We start from the raw sequence: 19,648 nt of genomic DNA, 5'->3' as shown, positions 1-19,648 counted from the left end.
GATACCATCGGTGGTATTGCCCAAGTCGTAATTTATTACGACTGTTTGTATATACATGCAATGTTCTTTGCTTAAAAATCGAATTGCTGTAGTTAGCTGTCATTCAATTAACCATCTAAAACACGGATGCATACAGTTTTTGAGATGTATTGTGTGCAAAACGTAAAAGAGGTTACCAAATATGTCAGGGTGTGTTATTGTAAGCTGGCCAAATTCACGAAGAATGTTTCCACGCAGTGTTGTTTTACGTGGAATTTGCCTTTCGCGGCCAATTTGGCTGTGAATTGGAGAGAGAAAGTTTCTCTAGTAAAAAACCCCTCTCAGCAAACAGAAATCATAGCATACTGATTAGAAACAGAATCGCCTAGGGTGACTCTGTAGGCGGTCCCTTTTCACGTTGTTTGACGTAATTTTTTACGTCTAGTAAGAATGGAGGGCAAACCAGAGAGAGAAACGACAGCTTTAATTCTTTTTTCTGAACAAATGAAGGATCGTTTGCATTCGAACAAAAGCCGAAATTGCTTTGAATAGTGAGGTCTTTCAGTTAAAACAAAAACTCATTGAGCCTTTAGTGTCCCTTTAATCGCATTCGCAAGTATTTATAATTCATTGGGCAGATATATAGCGCTCAGCTTTTTAAACCATGCATTAGGGGACCACGAAGACAGCATACACAAGCTGGAAATCCCACTCTCCCAACGACGTCATCGGGTGACACCTTTTGGCGGTCTGTTCGTATTAGCTGAGGCCGCTCAAAATAAACATAAATTTGTTAAAGGGACCCTGCAACGCTTTTTCCAACTTATTCAATAACTGAAATGTTTTCAAAACGTTGTCAACAAGCGCATCCAGTGCTTAGATTATGGGATTACAAAGTACCACATCCAAATATTACGGCTCCACGTCCATCAGATAACGTAGAAACTCGTTCATATTTTTTTCTCTGTTTCTCGATTTGGGCAATGTCTGTGCGCTTGAGTGACATCCCTCGAGTTATATCGCGGCTATTGGCCAGCCTCCTGCGGTAGTTGGGCTATTGTACCCGCCGCAGTGGATCCAGATGAATAGTGCATGTTCAAACCCATCATTCCAAGCTGCATGCTAAATGACTATATTTAAAGAAAAAAAAAGGATGCGCAAAATGCTTTCGTAAAAACAGTTTCTTGCTTGTAGAAGGGCATAGCACCCAGAGGACAGCTTTATAGTGAGAGCGTAGATTTGACCTCACGGTTCCGTGTAGGTAACTACCAAATGTACGATCCGTATGTTTGACGTGTACATGTGTTGGAGTAGTCGTCGATTTTACTTTGGCTACCTGGGCAACTAACTGATCTTCTGCAAGGCTATATAGTATACTCAGTTTTATTGGCATTAATAGGTAACTTTCTAGCAATAAACCATTCAGAAAATTGTTTGGTATTCCGTGTTTGTTTTATGCGTAACTCAAGAAGATTCTTGGCGGTAAAAACTGCGGCCTCACCCTGCGGCGCAGCACTCCCTAGCAGTCAAGCAAGTCTGCCGCACTCACGGCAGATACTGCGGCCCCTTCTACGCCGCGGCCGCGTCCACAATACCTGCATGTAGTTCGGCGCGGCATTATACCCAAAGCATTTAATTACACATTAATGCTTTCGCATTCACAACTGATATGAAGTGCTTAGGTGTCCTCCGACTTTTTTTTATTTTTATGCAAAAATTTCTTAGGCAAGCTGTCCAAGATTTTCTGGACACGAAATGTTAAATTACTAATTTTTTTGCGAAGCCCAAAAAGTGAAGCTTGCAGAAAAAATTTACCTCCCTTTAGCGAACGAAGCGGAAGTGTAGTGGGTTACATGCTTCGATTCAAACCCAAGAGGCTAATGTTCGAATCTCAATATCTGCAAACTTTTTTTTTCCTATAGAGCATTATTTTGGGCAGCGAAAGCGTACATGAACGTTATAGACGCGCAGACGGGTTTTCTCGGGGAGTCCACAAAGAAATACTTTGAATTTGGAAACAACTTTCCCTGCGTGATGCGATAAAATGCGCAAAAACAGCACGGGTCCCACAGAAGGAAGCTTCTGTTCACCCCGCCCTGGTTTTGCGCACTACCAAATAGCCCATTAGATCACTTTGATGACCTTTCCCTACGTCCCCCCAAAATGAAAGCAGGCCATCCACTTATTATGCATTGGTGATAGCTAGCACCAACTAATAGAACCAAAACTATATGTGTAGTAATTTTTTTTTTCCTTAGCGCAATAGAAGTAAAACGCCAGACAGCATACATAAAAAATCCGCCCTATGCAGCATAAGCAATGCGGTCGTACATACACACGCCACGGCTCCGCAACAGGTGCTACATCTGGCGCTCCCCGATTCATTCACCAAGGGGTCCGCATTTAGAGGCTGTCATTGAGACCGCCTGCCTCCCCCCGTGGCCCCTTGGATACGCGGTTGGGCCGGTTCACATTGGACACGGCGCATTTCTAGGCACGACGCGCACATCGTGCGGCAATCGGAAGAATCTGCAAGAAATGAAATGCTTGAGCGTCTCCCCCCTCCCCGTGTGCTGTCATAACCGCCCGGGCCGGTTTTTTGAGCGTTGGATATCTCACTTCCTGCCTTCAGCCGCACAGCACACGAGAAAGATTCCCTGGACGTTTCGAGGAGTAATGCGTTGCCGACGTCGTCGCGCGGCAAAGTACCGCGCTCTCCATGTCCAGTCTCCTCGGGAGATGCAGGTGGGGGCCGGCAATATCCCGCACCCCCTCCTTCGCGAAGTTCCATAAAGAAAAAGGCAGTGCGCGATTGTGTCGACTCCGGGCAACCCGGAGTATGGCGCAAGCCTTCGGAACCACGCCCGTGCACGGAGAGATAACAGAAAGCGGGGAGCCCATATTACATACATCATAACGTTCTAATCGCGGGAATATATAAATCTGTCTCAGTCGCTTCTGGTTTCTCCCAAGCCGGGACACTTAATCAACGCTCCTCGCCTGAAACATTGTGGACGTTTTTCTTCGTCCGGAAAAGCGTCACGTATTAGCTGTCTCCGTAGAAGCCTGTAGGCATAAATCTAAAATCACGCGCCTTCTTTTACTCTATCTCCCTCTTACTCTTTCTTGTCTCCTTGCGACCTTTATTTATTCTTGCAAGCAAACAAAGCGGGGAGGGGGGGGGGGAATGAAAATGGCGCTTTAAAGACGGCTTCTTTTCTTTAGCGATGTTTGAACATCGCTGAGGTCGTGTTGGGGGTCGTAAAACAAACAGCTTTCGAATACAAGAAAACGCAAAAGAAAGCCACGTAGCTCAGAAAACGAAGTATAAAGGAACGCCATGAGGGGAACATGGCAAAAGAGTCAATTAAAAACAAATAAACGGGGGGGGGGGGGGTGGATGGCAGAGTGAAGTGAAGTCATTTATCGCCGCCAGCTCGGCAAGATGCCGTCGCCATGCCCACGCCTCTGTTTCGGGAGCCCAGCGGTGCCATTACTGCATTGGCAGACGACAGATAGGAATTGGCGCGAAGAGGGCATCCCGAGGTCCGCTGCTATCGCGGTGAGGCCGCGGCGACCGAGCCGAAGGGTGCTCTCGGAGATGTTCGTCTGGCGGGTCTGACTGACTCGGAACAAGCGGGGCCCGATGGCCATTACGGTCCCCTGGTCTGTGTTTGCAGACGTTCGCGCGCCAAGTACGCTATCTGGAGGAGGTCTTAAAGCGTCCGTGAAGGATCGGTTGCCTCGTCGCTCTCCGCTGAACCTGTCTTTCCCTCCCGCTCTCGCCTCGCCTAATCGGACGCGCCTTGAGGGGTAGGTGCAAACAAATCACCGCCGCGTCTCGGAGCATAACGAACGAACGAATTTGCATACAGTGAGACTGTCTCCGGAATTAACTTATAGAATTTATACAATATCGAACGCCCCACGGGATTTGTCGCAATATGTCACAACAACGATCCATAACAACTAAATGTGCGAGCTAAAGCAAGAAACTTCCCGTTCCTTTTATTCAGTCAGATATATGTATGCCGCATGATAATGGCTAATAGAACTCGGAACAGCCTAAGGTAAGCGCCCTGAGATAATGTGCGATATAGTGTGATATTCTGAGACATTTTAATATATATACAGAAATATTTTGAGATATTCTGCAATGAACGCTTGTAGCGTAGGGCCAGATCCTGCAGCTAATTAGGGGGAACACTTAGAGAGAGAAAAATCACCAGCACCATCACTTTTCACCAGGCGTCAAGGCTCCAGCGTCCCCCCAATTCCTGCCCGTTCTCTTTCTTTGAACCGCGCGTCGGCCGTTTGAACAGTCAATGCTGCCCTGCTAACACCATCTGCAAGGCAGCCTGGAAAACGGTATGATTCAGTGCTGAGGGTCTACGAATAATGTGACACTGCAAGTGGTCCCGTGTTCTATTCGCAGAAAAAAAATTATCAATAGGGCCTCGAATCCGTTGATTGTGGGCCGAGAATTTGCAATTATGGGGCATCAAATTTCCTCATCAATCGCCCTGTAACCATATAGGAATTGGCCATCTGCGTACTGCCCGTTCTAGACGATATCTCGTGGCACCCCGCAGGGGTTCATTAAAGGGAAGGTGAAGCTGTTTTAGAATTAAAAGAAAAGTTGACTAGCAGCAAGTGCACATTGAATAGTTCCCGTGTACGAAATATTTTCGCAATGCATTCAATAGAATCGGCGCAATGCGCAAACAAAAGTGGCTCGATGCCCCGCCCCCATCTCGCCGCGCGATGCCGGAAGACCGAAGAGCGCGGGCGAAAACCGGCTGAAAAACGACATACCTGGACTTCCGGCCGGATCAGCCGCCTCTGCCATGCTCTTTTCGCCGTGTTTCCTTGTGAATGATACTTTTTTCGTGTTCAAATTTTCGTGTTCAAAAAGTATGCCCGAACGCCAAACGAGGCATACGTTACCATGCCGTATTCCTAAGTAGGAGAATGCACGCCGGGATGTTTGATAACATACGGAAGCGACAACCGAGATGGCTGTGCTTGATGACAGACAATATACTACACTACGTTAGATAATTTGTAAAACGCTCCAATGCGTTTTTCTTTTTTTTTTTTATGCGACGGACGTGAATGTTCACATTAGATTGTAGATTTAGGAAGGATGGGGAATACTGCTGCACTTTGACCGGGGGTGTTTCGTTCCGTTCCAGAAACAAAGTTACATTTGTTCAGGAAATACTTATTTCGTTAAACGCGTTAGTTTTCTTTCTCTATGGGCTTACAACAGTGTTCAAAAACCCAATTTCTGGCGAAACTAAAACAAGGGGCCGATCCTGATAAAAGTTCTCTCCAGGTTAGGAGGTAAAATGTATTCCTACAAAGTAACAGAACCAAGACCACCACATTACTTATTTTGTAAGTATACATGCCATGATAAGGTAATATTTGTCTGGAGTGAAAAAACACCGCTCCGAACCACCACCGTGCCATAATTTGTGTTGACTGCGGGGCCCTAATTCTTTGCCCAAGATTCCGTGTGCCTGCATATTATAACCTGGCAAGCACTTGTTGCCGCTGAACCTCAAATGTGCGCCAATAATAGTCGTTGATATATATTACGACGAGACTAAAAAAATTAGCAGCGAAGAGTAAATATATACGGCCTTTGTCCGACTAACGCGGTAAATGCTTAAATCTAGAAATGCTGAAGCAGACCAACGATTCATTATCACAAAAGTTTGGTGATTGTAACCTAAAGTAACGGAACTACAACGTAACTGCCTAGTCCGACTGGTCTGTTAATTATAACGAGGAGGACGTAATATTGTAGCAGAATGTGCGACGCACACGCAAAAATCAAGCCCTACTAGAGCAGATAATGCTACGGAGGCACCAGTATGCTACAGTGTTTTCAGAATAAATGCATGTCAAGCAGTAAGACGCCACTCATCGAAGTGCAGCTAGCGATTGCGGAGGCGCCTTAGCGCCGCTGCCCAAATGATGCGCGCGCGTGTGGGTTTCTGTATGGGGATGAGTAACGGGGCTGGGGCGGGCGACAACGAACAAAGGAAATTCGGAAGCAGAGTCCACTTGTTGGTTTATGCGTGTACCGGCAACATATATGTCTCGCATATACGTTTACAGCGCATGAACTCTATTTTTTCGCGCAGTGCACGCGTACGTGCTTTTCGCTGGTAGATTGTTTATAAAACGCCGCTTAATCTTCGGCATAAATGGTTTCGTATATAGGAGCAAACAGTTCAGGCAGTACCTAATATTAACATAAGAAATAGAAACCCCCTATGCTGGTTGCCTAATTAATTTTTACGGAACCCTCTAGCTGACGCCACAGTCACTGCTTTGGGATTCTCAGTCGTGTAAAGCAAATTTAAGCTCAAAGATAATTGAACCAACAGCGCGGGAAGTTATAAAATAAACTTGCAGTCATGTGCGAACATTAAACTGCAAGCTAAATTGCCAAAAAGGCAAGCGCCGCTGCCGTGCGATCGGTCCCAATGCTTCCGACAAGCCTCGCGGCCGAAGGGTGTCCTCCTTTGACGTCATGACGGGCGCTACCAATCAGGGGCGTCAAAAGACGAAAAGCGCGCGTCTTTCAAATGGGACCGCGCGTTTTGCAAGATAAATGCCAGTTGGACTCATGCACGCTGAAATTCAATATGATATTCGGAGTCAGCGCGCAAGAAACTATATGAACGTGCCTCTAACTCAATTTTTTTGGAAAGCGCTTCAGCTTCCCTTTAATCTCGCCCCTTAATCTTGCCATAAAATATTTTCCCTCTTTATTACAAGAAATACCACACATTCGACATGCACTCTATGCTCCTACCTATGGACACCTACAGGATCCATGAGGGAACAACAAGATGAACTTCAAGTAGCTATAAACAAAGTATAGAACTGCCTCCGAACACGAGGTCTCGAATGCGCGCCGGAAAAATCAGCGCTTTTAATTCTTCATGCTGGTACGGCGAAACAAAGGAAGACCATCATCCCAGATCCGGTACTACTCATAAATGGCCAATACGTTCGAACTGTTCCACATTTGCGAATTTTGGGGCTTGTTGTCCTCAAATATGGCTCCGGGATCAACACAATCGGCCCTCTCCAAAAGACTGTTAACCGTCTCATGCACATTATTCAGCGCGTCCCGCACCGTTGCTAGGGCCTCAAAGAATCGGACAATTTTAGAAATATACCAGCCATACCGATTAGTATAATTGCATATGGAACGCCGTACCTGGCACTTAAAACGAATGAAAGAGCACGATTAAATATAATTATCCGCCAGGCCTACAAAAACGCCCTTCGGATGCTCTCCAAGGAGTCGTCATCAAAATTGCTTCAATTAGGCGTACATAACAGTTGGGAAGAACAACAGGAAGCGCACCACATTTCCCAAATAGAGCGCATGAAGAAAACACCTACGGTGCGCGTGACTCTTCGACGATTGGGTTGTAATACACCACTGGTTAAAGATAAAACAAAACAAGTGTACCTCTGAAGATACGCCAGTGCATACGTGTGGCTACAGTACCACTAAATATACACCCGACTTACAACAAGGCCCGAAGAATTGCCCAAGCACGAGCCATGTCTCCGAAATATAGCAATGACCGCAATACGTTCTAAATGGACGCATCTCCTTATCCGCACCATCCCGCCCATGTAGCCTGTGTAGGGAACGGACAGGGACAGGAAATAACGTCCTCCACGGTCAAGACCACAACAACCGATAGTGCCGAAGAAGCCGCAATAACCCATGCAATAACTACTGCCCACGGCACAGTCACCATAATCAAGGACTCACAAACCGCTTGCAGAAATCATCAACGAGGACGCATTCCCAAACGGCCCTCCATATTCTCCAAACGAGCCTGAAGACTTCCGAAGTCTTCATAGTTTGGGCTCCTGGTCCCGAATCCCTCGGCAGGAACGAGGCGGCTCACGCCGCTGCCCGCGCTTATATACACCGGGCTCTTTCTCTCTCAGGAGTATCGTCACCCCTGGCATCTAATAAACAACCTCTCCTGCGATACACAGACATCTTGGCCCACTATCGACACCAACGGCCAATGTTCCCCCATCCACACCCGCAACTCACAAGAGATGAAGCTACCACCTTCAGAAGACTCCAAACCAACATCTATCCGCACCACACCCTCCTCCATGCCATATATCCGACCGAATATAAAGCCACCTGCAAGTGCTGCCCAGTACTCGGTCTCCCATACCATCAGGTACGGGCGGGCCAGAAAATACCTGGTCTACAACCAATCTTCAATTCCCCCATTCAACAGTGGACGGCGCGGTAGGCCAGCCAGGACTCTGCGATCCAGCTTGACCTGGTGAACACGGCCCGTGCAGCTATCCCCAGCCAGGGGGTCTCGGCCTCAGGATCCCCTCCATTGGGAGCGCGCCCTAACAGCAGCACCTGTTGTTGAATAAAGGTTTTATTCATTCATTATCAATAGAGCATATGGCTTGCAAGTGTCTGTATACGAAGGAGCCGTTGACTCAGGTGAACAAATATGGCTTCCTACATTTATTGTGGATGCATAGTCCCGGATGGAACAAGAGAGCGGCGATGACATGCGACCGCCCAGGCACGCAATAGTGTTCGATCTGTGTGTCGTGCGGCATCGCTGACATTCGAGGCCGCGAGATTCCGTTTCCTTGTGGGTACAGGCTAGGTGTTTCCTGTGCGCTCCCAGCGCCATCTACTGCTTCGCTAGCAACTCTCCTTCGATTCTTTTATACAACTGTTCAGAGAGCTCCGCAAAGGGGGTAGAATCGTGGGTTTTATAACAAACTCCCCGGTTTCGAGTCTCAGCAATGCTAATAGTTTTTAAAGCGAAGCTTCAGTGTCCTCACTGATGCCGTTGTACGCCAATACGCCCTGCGGGAAAGCCAACTTTCTCTGACGGTGATGATCAATGATCGTGGGTGAAGTGAAGGAAAAAACGCGTCTCGCGGCCTGAATCAAACCTGGGTTTCTCGCGTTACGAAGCCGGCGTCTATCCGACTTCTTTCTCCATTTCAACATGGTCGTAGCGAACGCCAAGCAGCAGGTACCGATTCGCGCCGTACACCACGAACCCAAACATTAGGCTTACGGAGGACACCCGAGGGATGCTGTGGGTATTCTAGAAAAGAAGTGCGTACCTCCAGAGTAGCACATTGTATAAGTATGGGATTGGCCAACCAAAGAATCCATCAAGAGAAAGCATTGCGTCGTTAGACGGAGGGGTGTATGGTTTTTTCCAAGACTCGTGATTTTTCTTATTGCAAAATGTTCTCGTTACTCAATTCTACTCATTCTTTTCGTCAATAAAAGTGGTTTGGTCTCTGTTAGATCGGTCAGAGGTGGGGTGCGCGCAATATAAAGATGTTTAACGTTTTGCATGGTGCCGGTAGTGCCTGTCTTGTACCTACCTATCTTGAAGCGGAATATCGCCTCGAGGCCACGCACCATTGAGGATGATCGTAGGAAGCCGTTAATGATGGTGATAGTGGCGCTGAAAGCAAGTGATGTTTACTCAACTACATGTCAAAAGTACCCAGGCAATCCACCCCACAGACTGTACGAAGTGAGGGGGCGCACACAATGGGAGGAGGCAATTATACATTACATGGTGTGGACGATTCAGTTCGGCGTATATAGTTTGGCAATTCAGATGATCAGTACGCACGATATGTCTGTATATCAGGGGCGTAGCCAAGAAGGGGGGCACGGGCCCGTGTGCCCCCCCCCCCCCCCCCCCCCGAAATGTTTCGTGCCAGGCTGGGGTGCGGTTTAAGTAGCCTGAAGAACCGCCTGAAGTCGCCTGCAGGCGCGGAACCTGCAGTTTTAAGGGCATCCTTGCTCATATAAAGCTGAAAACAAGGGCTACGTCAACGTCTGATCCCTGTTCCCGCTCCAGATGCTGTACATGTCAACATATACAGCCCGGCTGCATTTCCCGCCGGATACACCGAGCAGCGTCGGGAACCTGCCGCGAGCCGATCGCGGCAGTTCCGCTGTTTCGCTGGCAGAACAGCACGGCCGAGAAATGGGGAAATGGAGGAGCAGCAGGAAAAGCCTCATATAGGAATACATGTGTTCTGGACTTTAGCGTGTCATTCCTTGTCTTTACACTGGTACAAAGTATAATCACATGACAGAGCATGTCACTGTATTTTGTTCAGTCACCCGCCGCGGTGGCTCAGTGGCTAAGGCGTTGCGCTGCTGAGCACGAGGTCACGCGTTCGATTCCCGGCCGCGGCGGCCGCTTTTCTGGTGGAGGCGAAAAGCAAAAACGCCCGTGTGTACGAGATTTCGGCGCACGTTAGAGATCCCCAGGTGATCAAAATTAATCCGGAGCCCTCCACTACGGCGCGCCTCATCGCCTGCGTTGCGTCGGCTCGTTAAACCCTACAATCAATCAATCAATATGTTGTTCAGTCAACTATAAATCCTTGATATGTTTATTTTTCTACTGACATCGCTATTCATGGACAACTGCAGTTCCATAATTTCTGCTGTATGAAAAGCATTGCTCTGCCCATCTTGTATTTCCTCCACATCAACAAAACTGTACAGTTCTCTTTATTGCGGAGCTTTGTCTTTTTGGCACTATTCCATTGTTTCCTTGACCTGCCTCTTGGTTAGATCGAATCAGCATTCTGTATTTGCTTAACGGTAATTTTACTGAAGCCATGTCTGTTCGATTTAACGGATAGATGTAGAATGAAATTTAAGGAACGTGCAACCAGCTCAACATTCAGCAGCAGTGCAATAACGTGTTCCGCTAAGCGTAAGTTTACTATTCACGTTACTAGCCCAAAAAATAACAAAAAGGCGATTACTTAAGGACGAAGACGCACGTTTGCTAGCTTCACCGCCATAATATACGAATGTGCCGCACGTAGAGTCCATTGCGATTCGAAGGTTATCGCGGGAAAGCTACTCTTTCAAATGAAGCAGACAGAACACCAGCTTTAGCAAATCTTCCATGCCAGTTTCGTTATCGTCGGTGCAGATAAAAGGCAACCAAGTCTTTCTTGATAACAACGAATGTAAAGCTTGAAATCCAAAGGGTGGCAAGTCAGTCGTGCGGGCCATTGTTGTAGCATGGAACAGCGAACAAGGGAGAGAAGAGTGCGAAATTTTGATTTTCATGGTTCCGAAACGAAACCGTAGGACGGTGGCACGCATGGCCGCTCGATGCTGTCGCGATAACCTTCAAATTGTGCTCGACTGTACTTCATAGCTGGTAAGAAAACTTACTAGTCCCTCTCCTACAGGAAAATCTAAAACACGCGAATCTTGATAGTAAACACCCAGTGTTGGCCTCCACTTCCGCCTGATGAACTTCGAAGACCATGCGCGCACTCACGAGCGCACTCATGATCACGGTCACGAGCGCGTGCCCGCATAACCGCCTGCTCTACGGAAGAACGAATCACCCGTGGCCTACCCGTAGACCGGTGAACGAGAATTTAGAACACCATCATCATTATCATCATCATTATCTAAGCTCCTTAAGGTGGGCTTTACTGTTAGCGTTCAGCATACACACATCGCGTGATAAAGTCAGTTATTTCAAGCTTCGTTTGAAAAACAACGCGCAACAAGCGTTGCCTACATATTTCCCCGTCCCATCTGTTGGTCGACCGCGCCCCCCCCCCCCCCCCCCCCGAAAAAAATTCCTGGCTACGCGCCTGCTGTATACAGTGGTCCATCATTATTTTTGTGTTATGCGGGTTCGATTCCCGGTCGCGGCGACCGCCTTTCTGATGGAGGCCAAAAGCGAAAACGCCCGTGTGTTCGAGATTTCGGCGCACGTTAAAGATCCCCAGGTGGCCAAAATTTATCCAGAGCCCTCCACTACAGCGCGCCTTGTTGCCTGTGATGCGTCGCCGCGTTAAACCGCATAATCATTATCACTCATTTTTTTAAGTGCGAATGCACTTTATAAGCGACCCCAAACCATCCACCGCCGGCGGCGGCGGCGGCGTCGGCGGCGTCCGCAGTGCTCCTCTATATTTAAAAAAGAAACAGCATCCGGCGCCAGGTTTCGATCCGAGGACTTTGCGGCCGCAGCGCGACGCGCTACCGACTAAGCCACGGAAGCCACGCTGATATCAGTGTGAGTAACGCGCCTTATATCTTTAACGCATTCAAACTACGTCGTCAGCGGCGTGCGTTGGCGACTCAGCGGCGTTATAGCGGCTTGATAACTGCGTGGTGTACACGTGATACTACAAACCCGATGGAAGAGATGGAAGAGAAGGCGGCGAGGCGGTGGGCTGCGGGGGCCGAGCGCAAGCGCCGCAAGCGGGCCTACAACCGTGCATTCGCACTTTCACATTCTCCCCCTCGGGGAAATGCGGGGGAATTTTTTGCTTGTTGAAACACATATATTTCTTACGAATGTTTGAAAGAAATAAAAAAGAGGTGGAGAAAAACATGCTTCCCAGGTGAAACCACGACTTTCAAAATACCGACCTGATGCCATACCAACTAAGCTACCGGGGGGCTGAGCTCCCCTCCACTCTCTTAGGTATTTATGTGAAAGTAATTGTATGCTACGCTTGAGGGTGGTACCCAGCGCCGCTCCGACTACTCGGTATGAAGGGGACCTTCTTTTCAGCCCCGGGCTGTGACTCAAGCGTCTACAACATCAGAAGGTGGCAACTAGCGGATAGCCCTCTTATTCTACCTATGACACCAAGAGTGCAAGCATCGAGGCTCTCGCTATGCGTCTAGCTAATCAAAATTTGGAATGAGGGGTTCGTCGGATGAACACAGAAGGAAGGCCAGCGGTCAAGAACGGCGAGGAAGGCGTAGGGGAAGTGGTGCACCCTTTTTTCTTGTTGAAACAGATCTATTTCTTGAAGATTAAAAGAAAGGAAAAAGTTACTCCATTTGTATGTACTCGCGTATAACTTGTATTTATATTTTTGCTGCCAACGCATTTGTATATGACCCTCCACCAGTTTCGGCTATTTGCCCAACGCTTTCTTCCCTATTTTTATGTACCATTTTGTCAAATAAAACAAACTCAAACTCGAAGTGAAGAAAAAACATGTTCCCCTAGGATCCGAACCCACGACCTTCAGAATACCTATCTGATTCCATGCCAACTACGCTGCCGGGAAGCCTAGTTGGTATGGCATCCTTCTGGAGGCGGCAAACACCTTCAGACAGTCGACGCTGGTGCGCAATTGCTTAGATGTGGTTGATTTTTATTCTGATATTGCCACTGGAAAAGCAGTGTGGCTGCGGTTCGGGGGCTGTCGATAGCCACTCCTGAGCTTGAAACGCGAAAGAGGCGCGTGGCCCCACTCTTGCGTCTTCTCAGACCTGTGAACAAGGTGACCCGTAATGTTTTGAGGTGCAATGTTCTTGAATAGATTTGGAGTGCTAGCAAGGCAACATGTAGAACTCGAGGAGCACCTTGAGGTAGGCTGTCGTACCGATGTTTATGCCTTTTTTTTTTTTTCAGAAGCGAGAGGCAGACACCCCTGAGCAAACCATGACAATGTCTGGATGGGAGTGGTGGGAAATGGTCCCACCGACCGGAACGATAAGCTGAGGCAAGGCAAGTACGCACAAGTTTTAACATGTAACGGGGATCTCCAGAGGAAAGAGTTTTCGTTCGGGAACAGAGCTGCTAGGTGTCCACATTTCGCGTCCTGCGCTGGCAGAAGAGGATACTCCCTCCTACCTTGTAGGTGCACTTGTTCAGGTCGTGTATAGAACCAATAAATCTTGACGTCGGGCTAGTTGGATACACATGAAACCTTAGTCAACAGCGCGGAAAACGTGAACAAAGAGAAGGCAAACAGAGACGAGCGTTGTCAGCGCTCGTGTCTGTTTGTTTTCTCTTTGTCCAAGTTTTCAGCGCTGTTTTATAGGTGTCATAGAACCAATCTCCGCATGGTTGTCTCTGACACAATTTAGCCTCATGGCTATCTCCCTCGGACTTGTTGGTGGTTGGCAGTCATTTCTTCACCACTGGGCTACAGATACTGAACGTCCCAATGTGCGAACAGTCCTTAATATCTTCATGTGCACGCTGTATTACTTCCCGGACAGTGTTACAAAGCATCTTGGGCGTCTTGGCAATATAAGAAGTATGGCGAGCTCGGCTAGGAGGCCGAACTGCAAGAATTTGAGGACTACAAGGCGCCCTCATAAGGCGGAAAATGCGAAAATCGAGTTTAAAATTTTCGCCGATAACAAAGAAAGACACAAAAAAAGTATTCGAAGAAGTTTTAAGGAGAAGTTGAGACGCGCTTGTGCTGTAAGAGCGCAGAGATTGAAACCCGCTCAGTGGGTGTATATGTATCAACCGCCTTTCGAAACAGAAGTAGGCACTTTAGCTAGGAAACTTTAATTCTAATGCGGCTGAACAATGCGTCACCCGTGACAACTTCTGCAAACAGATTCAAATATATATTTGATAAACTTTTGTTCCTTGGCGGCCCCACAGTCCTTTCAGTTCAGGATATCTATCACCGAGAGCCCATTTTCGACGTTCTCGGTATACTTTAAAAATTTACACTCGGCACCACTTCAAGAATTGTCAATTAAACCCGAATGTTAAGAGGAGGGGGGGGGTAACAATTGAGCAGTTTCCTTTTAAAGGGACCCTGCAACACTTTTTTCAACGTTTTTTTTTTTTTTTTCAAATCTTACATGCTTGCAGAACGTAGTCACCCACACACCGAGTACTTAGATTAGGGGGTCGCAAAGTACCTCAGCCAAAAATTACTCCTCTATGCTCATCAGATAAGTTGTAAACTCTCTCAAAAGATTTTTCGCTCTTTGCCGGTCTTGACGCTCTTCGACGGCTCGAATTACGTCACTAAGGCCATGTAGCACCTGTTGGCCGGTTTAACTCCGGTTTTACTTCAGTTGCAGCAATGATAGCTTTTCGATTGCAACTTAAAAAAAAAAAGTCACAAAAACAAAGCCGAAATGGAAGGCGTATCTGGTGCGACGAGCAAATCACGCAGTGCCGCTCCGTGCTGGTGATAACTATAGCTTTCGCAGAAGTTCCAGATGCGAAGGAAAGAGTGAAATCGCTTATCGAAAGTGTTGCAGGGTCCCTTTAATACGAGCTCACAGCGATGCCTAAGAAATGTGTCCAATAAGAGTGCGAACGTCGCTTCTAATCCTCAAGTAACCGCAAAAAAAGAAAATTTGAAAGGACACTGTGGTCAAAAGGGCTAAAACGGCGGCTACTCTTGTTGCTTTACCCTTCGACCGCATCAGCCAAACCATCTCGAAGCTATTTCGAGGGGCTGCCTATTGCTTGCGGCGTTAGGGCGTCCTCTGTAGCATAGCGTATGCCACTGCTTAACGGAACGCCTCCGTCTGGGCGGAGCTGTTGCACAATTTGGGCGTTACACCTGTCCTGCATGACTGGCTTACCACATTTCGCATTTTGTATTCAGTACGAGCATTTTGCAGTCTAAGCCCGTGCGGAGAGATCCTATCGGGTTACATGGCCTGTCGTCCCGTTCCCGCGCATGCCCTGCGGTACATTTGTGCGCTGATGTTGTTCCCGATTCTAAGCCATCACTCATCTGTTGTAAAAGCTTTGAGCATGGTTTGATACAAGAGGAAACCGTATTGCAGAACTTAGGTTGGAATCCCTCCAGAATAGACGCCTTTTCAGACAAATTCGAACTTACACAAATTTCCCGGCCGATGTTTTTCGGTGTTATTTTTCGATGTATTCGAAAACGCACGAACCTTATTTAGAATGTTGGACTTACACTGTGTTTAGTGGGTTTTGCGTTGAGTGCATACGGATGAGCGATGATTCCGTTTGTGTTTCTGGTCAAGAATAACCCGTGCATGTGACAATGGTGATTACATACATTTTAGGGGCCGTTTCGACGACACTGATGCTGGGCGGGGCGGGGCCTTGGCATTAAAATTTTGCGCGAATTTTTCCGATATTCACCAGAAGAGCATAAAGAAAACGCGTGTGCAGATTTGAGAAGTACCACTCTAGTGTCAATGGCCTAAGAATCTCTATTTAGACGGACTAAGGAAGAGATGACGACGCGCATACTCGATGGCAGCGGTGCTTCATCGTGTCCCAGAATAACCTTCGAACCCAAATTACCTCCATGGTTTTAAGATAAGATAAGAAGTTTATTCGTCCAAATAAAAACATACAAGTGCATATCCAGCCAGCATAAGCCCTGAGGCTTGTGTGCGAGGCTGGGCTGTCTCGGTTGAAAGCAGTTAAAAAAAAACAGATAATCAACATACAAGAAATACAACCTAGAACATAAGCATACAAGTCCAAAACCAGAGAACCAATAGTCAAAAAATACAACCTGGAACATAAGCATACAAAACAAGGAAAATGTTCTTTCTTTCAGAGAACACAACAAAAAATAGTAACTACAATCTGATCTTATACAGGAGATGACAAATTACAAAAATGAGTTTCTTTTTTTATATAACCGAATCGATTGAAACGACATTGAAGTGCCGGTGTTTATTTTCTTGCGTGGTGATGGAAAAGAGAAACCCTATCAGGGGTCCTTCATTTATCGGGTAAAACCAGATTTCGCCCGATATTTCATCACCAAACAATATTTCTAACAATCAGGTTAAACCCAAATTCTCCACGAGCATATTCTGTCCCAAAATACATCTATGCTCACAAAAATGGGGCTGTTGTTTGAAATACATATCTTCTGACAAGAGAAAATTTTATTTATTGATTAATTGATTGATTCTAGGGTTTAACGCGCCGTCGCAACGCCGGCGATGAGGCGCGCCGTATTGGAGGGCTCCGGATTAATTTTGACAGCCTGGGGATCTTTAACGTGCGCCGGAATCTCGAACACGCGGGCGTTTTTGCTTTTCGCCTCCATCAGAAAAGCGACCGCCGCGGTCGGGAATCGAACCCGCGTCCTCGTGCTCAGCAGCACAACAGCACAGCAGAGAAAATTTCACAATGGGTAAAGCTGATGAGTGCTAATTACGGCCAATCATGTTACCGCAGAATTCGTTGCAATAACTTGCCTCAAGAAGGTTAGTTTCGACTGCACGTGTTTAATAGTACTGCCAAGACACAAGCACAGGCTTCAGAGGAAGTTAACAGATGGTCTTGCCTCCGCCCGCCCACGAAGGGCCTAACGTACACTTATTTGCAAATTAGATCAGCTCTCAGTGCGGAAATAACACGGCTTGTCTGAAAGGTATGCAGAATTGGGTCAGTCCGACATCGTTGTTCGTGGGCTGTTTATCGGTGTTTTATGTACATCGCTAATTGCGGTGGTGGTGAGCAAATTGTTCTGGGTTATGAAAAGAAAACCGTAATTTTAAAAGGCGGCAATTAAAACACGATTTATTCCTAATTACTTTTAAAACAGCCTATTCCCCATATTTAAGACAACGATAACACTCTGAAACAAAGGAACAGATATGTAACGAACACTTTAGCCTGCACAAGTCAGCGTGGCCGGTGCTGAGTAACGAAAATCGGCTACTTAATTGACAACATACACAAGAGTGGTTGAGCAGTCAAGCCAGTAATGTGATCCTTTGGAGCAGAGTTTACGAGCATTCTCTGCTCGTTTGACTATTTTTCAGCCACAGCATCTCTCCGCAACTGCACGGCACTGCACTGCATTTACGTCATGGTTGACGGCGTCATCTCACAACTAGTGCGGGATTAAGGTGTGGCTTTTGGGGTCTGCAGCCCCAGGTCCCCATGTTTCAGGAGCCTGGTCGACCATTAAAAAAAGTCGCTGAGCCTGCTTGCTGCCCACGTTGCCCTAGAAAACCAAGTGCTGGGGCTGACTCCCGTGATCACTGCTTCGTTTTCCTCAGTCAGGAGGACAATCTCCTGACTGAGGAAAACGAAGCAGTGATTTTTTCGGCTCTGTGCTGGAAAAGCGTTTTTCAGGTTCCCAGGCTACGAGATCACCAACCAGCACTACGATCCATCGCCGGAACATCTCAAGCATCGTCGGTGAGCGCGCCAGTGTTCTTTTGAGGCCATGCAGTTGTCTCGCGGGACTCCGATGTGCGGTTAGGCTTAGTACACGTCCTGGCTCAGTGTACTTCGCCTAGCACGTCGTTTTCCCCTACAAATCTGGACTCTGGACAAGACCTCTTGTCGACTATAATATGGCTTCCGGGCACTCTCCTACGCTTCGCTCTACATCTCGAGGTTCGCTTGTAGCCGGCGACAGCGCTCTGCTTTCTCGCGAACAAGAATCTTTACCTGCAGTAGACAATCCCCTCGATACTCATCATCAGCTGGAGGGGGACAATTCTCCGCGGGGACATGCCTCAGCTGGTACCAGTGGCGGTGGAAGTCCTCCGGTAATTTCAACACACCTTCTGGAGGGATTATCCACAGAAAAATAGGAAGATACCTGTCTTCTATGTGACAAAGGGAAGCTACTAATTAATATTCTCAGCGACAGCAAGCACAAAGTGCCTTGTCCCTCGCGTGAAAGAATCATGGAAGTGTTTTTTGACATTCAGGCAATGTTCATGGCGCTTCGCACCAAGCTTTCTCGTGCCGAAGAAACAATTGACGAACTTCGTTCGCAACTAGCTGAGTGCCGAGGGTGTGAAGCCGCCCAACAACCTTCTACGTCGCGGTGGTCCTATGAGCACGCTGTTAGAGACCACCAGAGTGTCTTGCGTGGCTCTCAGGGTCCCGCATCATCGCTTGCTCCTCCTCAGCCCACGAAACAACGCCCACATAACCGCGTGAGCTTCGCCTCGGATCCGAATCATGTACTGCACATTACTCCATTGCTTCCTTCTGTTCATCCCGGCCCCGAAACTATCACATTGTTAAAAGTGACTTTCGGAAATGATCCATCAGGAATTCACGTCAAACAGGTGAAACTTATCCCCATCCGTTCAGGGCTCACAGTGATTTCTGCAGACCGCGCATCCATTGATAATTTGTAAAAAGCCATTGAAGGAAATGTACAATTGGAAGCTGCACTCAATGTCACCCGCCCTCCACGCCGCCTTCCCCAGTTTAAGATCAGTGGAGTTGACCCAAGCGTTGTTCCCGGCCTACTCCGCACAAACATCAATGCTCGAAATGGATTAGAGATCCCAGAGGAAGACTTCAAACACAGGAATTATTTCAAAGACCGCACGGGCAACAACGTACATATCGTGGAAGTTTCGCCTTCTGTGTGCAACACCTTGAAAAAGAAGGACCGGCTATTGGTTGGATGGACGTCATGTCCCATAAAGGAAAATTTTTACGTGGCAGCGTGCAGCCGCTGCTGTACTTACGGTCACGTAGCGGTACGATGCAATTCCGAAAGTGTATGCTGCACATACTGCGCCGAAGAGCATGCCGCTGCAGACTGTACTTTGGCTGACAAGGAAAGGGTTGTTTGCAGGCAGTGTCGCGCAGCGGGGCGTCGTTCAGATCACGTCTTCAATGCGCCTTGCTGCTACACTGTAGAATGAAGAGTCTCACGCATGCGTCAAAAAGGGCCCATCTCCCCGTGAGGGGGACTCGAGTAAATGCGTCGCATAGGGGGTGGGTGTATTGCGTTAACGTTTAGTGTTTGGGGAGTTGGTGGTAGTGAATGCGTTGTATCAGCAGCTTCTTGACGCAGTTTGAATGAGTCAAGGATATAAGGCGCGTTCATAGCCTTTTAT

The 19,648-nt window shown here is 47.6% G+C and overlaps 1 long non-coding RNA gene across 1 annotated transcript in view; it reads left to right on the top strand.

The window, feature by feature from the left end:
• LOC144155683 (uncharacterized) overlaps positions 1-13,568 on the top strand; it is a 115,307-nt gene extending 101,739 nt beyond the window's left edge. Inside the window, exon 4 of the long non-coding RNA XR_013319607.1 lies at positions 13,473-13,568. This is a non-coding gene — a long non-coding RNA (uncharacterized LOC144155683). The remainder of the gene's footprint in view (positions 1-13,472) is intronic.
• Positions 13,569-19,648: the final 6,080 nt, after the last annotated feature.

Source organism: Haemaphysalis longicornis, unplaced genomic scaffold, assembly GCF_048455015.1.
Source record: "Haemaphysalis longicornis isolate Haplotype H1 unplaced genomic scaffold, Haemaphysalis longicornis Haplotype H1 scaffold_1, whole genome shotgun sequence".
NCBI classification, from domain to species: Eukaryota; Metazoa; Arthropoda; class Arachnida; order Ixodida; family Ixodidae; genus Haemaphysalis; species Haemaphysalis longicornis.
This window is presented reverse-complemented; position numbering and strand designations above follow the sequence as displayed.